Source organism: Salvia miltiorrhiza, chromosome 7 (genome assembly GCF_028751815.1).
Source record: "Salvia miltiorrhiza cultivar Shanhuang (shh) chromosome 7, IMPLAD_Smil_shh, whole genome shotgun sequence".
NCBI classification, from domain to species: domain Eukaryota; kingdom Viridiplantae; phylum Streptophyta; class Magnoliopsida; order Lamiales; family Lamiaceae; genus Salvia; species Salvia miltiorrhiza.
In genome coordinates, this window is record NC_080393.1 from 12,801,309 (window position 1) to 12,803,586 (window position 2,278).

Genomic DNA, 2,278 nt, shown 5'->3' on the forward strand with positions numbered 1-2,278 from the left:
GCTGTCGGCCAGTTGGGTGAAGGGAATGGAGCTCCGGCGGCGGTGAAACTTCGAGAGGAAAGAGGAACGAGCAGATCTTGGATCAGTCGAGAGAGAGGGTGACTGATGAGGGAGAGACAACGGTGACTTGTAGTTGTTGCGTCGCCGGAGAATAGAGAGTTTGAGGGATGGCGTCTGTGTGTGTGGGTTCTTATGAGGAGATCGAGGAAGATGGTGGCAGGGGACGCGGCCGCGGCTTGGCAGCGGCAGGGGGAGACCGGAGGAGATTCGAGGGAGAGAGAGAGACGGCAGCCTTTCAGCCGTGAATTCGCCGGAAGAGAGACTGCGGCGGCCGAGCTTTGAGAGAGATTTTGGCGTGAGATAGAGAGAGAGAGACGAAATGGGGGAGAGGGGACGCAGCTAGGGAGGAAGGAGAAGAAGGGTGGAGTGATGGGCTAGGGTTTGAGAGTTGGGCTGTGATGAGGAGCTGGGCCGATTTTGATTTAATTGGCTGATGGGCCTTGCTTTATTTTTAGTTGGGTCTCTTTTATTTAAAAGATGGGCTGCAGTATTCTATTAAGTGGTTGGGCCGGTTTTTATTTTATTAACAGTTGGGCCTTTATTTTATTTATCAGTTGGGCTGATTAGTTTAATTCAGCTGGGCCTTATTTTAAATCCTAATTGGGTCAGTTTTATTTTAAAACTTTGAGCTGTCTTGATTAATTAATTAATTGGGCTGCTCTATTTTAATTAATTGAACTATTAATTAGTTTAATTAATTATTTTCAAAGACTAGTTTTCATAATAATATTAAATTATTATTATGTGCATATTTTAAGTTAATTAGTCATTATATGCTAAGCATGACATGAAATTGCATTATATTTTGCAATAAAAGTATTTATGATTTAATTGGTTTTAATTATAATTCCAATTATTAAAGAAAATTGAGTAAGGATATTGTTGGTGTCCTTAACTCAAGAAGTTTAGTTTTCAATTATTTATTCATTAAATTTTTGAAAACCCGGCGTGATGAATCATAGTAGTTAAGTGCACCCACTAAGACTTTAAGTTAGCTTCACGAGACCTATTAAGAATAAAATTTTTGTAGGCTTTGTGGACCAAGGGGATTAGCGCTGCTTTCCCAAGACAGGTTATGTGATTATGATCTTCAGGCTTTGCCTAATCAGGTGGGCATTATTTTATTATTACGTATATAGAGATCCCCTGCGTGACGTAGGCCTCATATGCGAATATATATGCATGATATGTTTTGACTATTTATTCAGTTCTTATAAAATGCTTATATGTTCAATGCCTTTATGAAAATGAAAATGTTATGAAAATGAAATGTTTATGAAATGATTGACTGCCAAAATGTTTATGTTTTTATATGTATCCTATCTGTGTTGGTTCGCCAACTTTAAAGGAAATCCAATTGGGATCCTATGCTAGACAAAGGTCGCTAGCTAGGGTTAACGTGTACACTTATGGAGACCGCGAGTCGCTTGCGACCGGTCTTGGCGTCCGTGGTAAGGAGGCCTCCTTCCCGGCGCGTGACAGAAAGGAACAGATATGGATCATATGAAGGAAAATGATCGGCCGATCGACTTTATGAAAATGAAAGAAATATTTTAGTAAGCGCAGGTCATTTAAGAAAACCCCTGTGTGTTACTGTTATGGCAGTTCAATTTATATATGTATGCATGTTGTATTTTCGGCTATGCCCACTGAGTATTTTTATACTCAGCCCTGCATGTATTTCTAAATGTGCAGGTTGAGCAGTTGATGGAATGGAATGATGTTGAGCGGGTGTTCCTTTGACATTTCAAGAAATGTAACCTTGAGTATACATCTTCATATGTATATCTCACACGTTTTCCGCTGCAAAACACTTTGATTAGGATAACTCTATATTATGAAGTTGTTACACGTGTTATTGGGTAAACCACCTTAATCAGTTCTCTTTTATGTGTATGTTTTATAAGTATCCAAATGATCATATATGATCCTAGCTTTTTATCTATAAGTGATATTTTCATATACTTTAATGTTAAGTAATTGTCCATTTCCATTTCTTATTGTTCACCCCAAGTCATAACCCCTGTTAACCCGTCATTGGGATAGTGGGCTGTGACAATAAATGATCTATAGGTTACTTTACCGAAGGTAGCCTTGAAAAATGTTGCATAAGGCAGCAATGATGAAAAATAGTAATTAATTATGAATCTGTGATAACAAAAAAAGATAGAAATTAGCGAGTGAACTTGGAGTCAACAGATGAGCCTTAGGCTTGCAT

At 38.7% G+C, this 2,278-nt stretch overlaps 1 long non-coding RNA gene across 1 annotated transcript; it reads left to right on the forward strand.

The window, feature by feature from the left end:
• The first annotated feature begins 891 nt into the window (after nt 1-891).
• LOC130992707 (uncharacterized) lies at nt 892-2,036 on the forward strand. The gene is made up of 2 exons (XR_009091353.1): nt 892-1,169; nt 1,756-2,036. It is a non-coding gene; the product is annotated as an uncharacterized LOC130992707 (long non-coding RNA).
• The last annotated feature ends 242 nt before the right edge of the window (nt 2,037-2,278 follow it).